The sequence below is a fragment of the Echinops telfairi genome, unplaced genomic scaffold (genome assembly GCF_000313985.2).
Source record: "Echinops telfairi isolate 266 unplaced genomic scaffold, ASM31398v2 ScPeMD7_5805;HRSCAF=6673, whole genome shotgun sequence".
NCBI classification, from domain to species: domain Eukaryota; kingdom Metazoa; phylum Chordata; class Mammalia; order Afrosoricida; family Tenrecidae; genus Echinops; species Echinops telfairi.
The window spans coordinates 761,856-762,258 of NW_022109704.1; positions in this window are offsets into that span (position 1 = coordinate 761,856).

A 403-nucleotide genomic window follows, 5' to 3' on the forward strand; every position below is an offset into this window, starting at 1 on the left:
TCATTCTCAAAACATTTATTTTCTACTTGAGCCCATGGTATTAGCTCCTCATATTTTCCCCTCCATCACTCATACTCCCTCCTTCATGAACCCTTGATAATTTATAAATTATTATTAATTTTTCATGTCATTCAATCCCCAAAGGGGTCGTGACCCAGAGGTTGAGAACCGATGCTCTATTTCCTTTTACTTTCCTCTTGTCCCACTATGTTCAGCCTTCATTTGGGTTTCAGTAATTCCTCTTGGTTATATTGCCCTTGATCGACCCCTACCAGGTCTCCTACACCCTCCTCACCGTTGATGTTGTATCACTGGTTGTTACCTTCTCCCTGGGTTTGTTAACAGCTACTCCCTTTACCTCGCATCACCCTCTCCCATGTCCCCCTGAAAGCTTCAGTCCTTT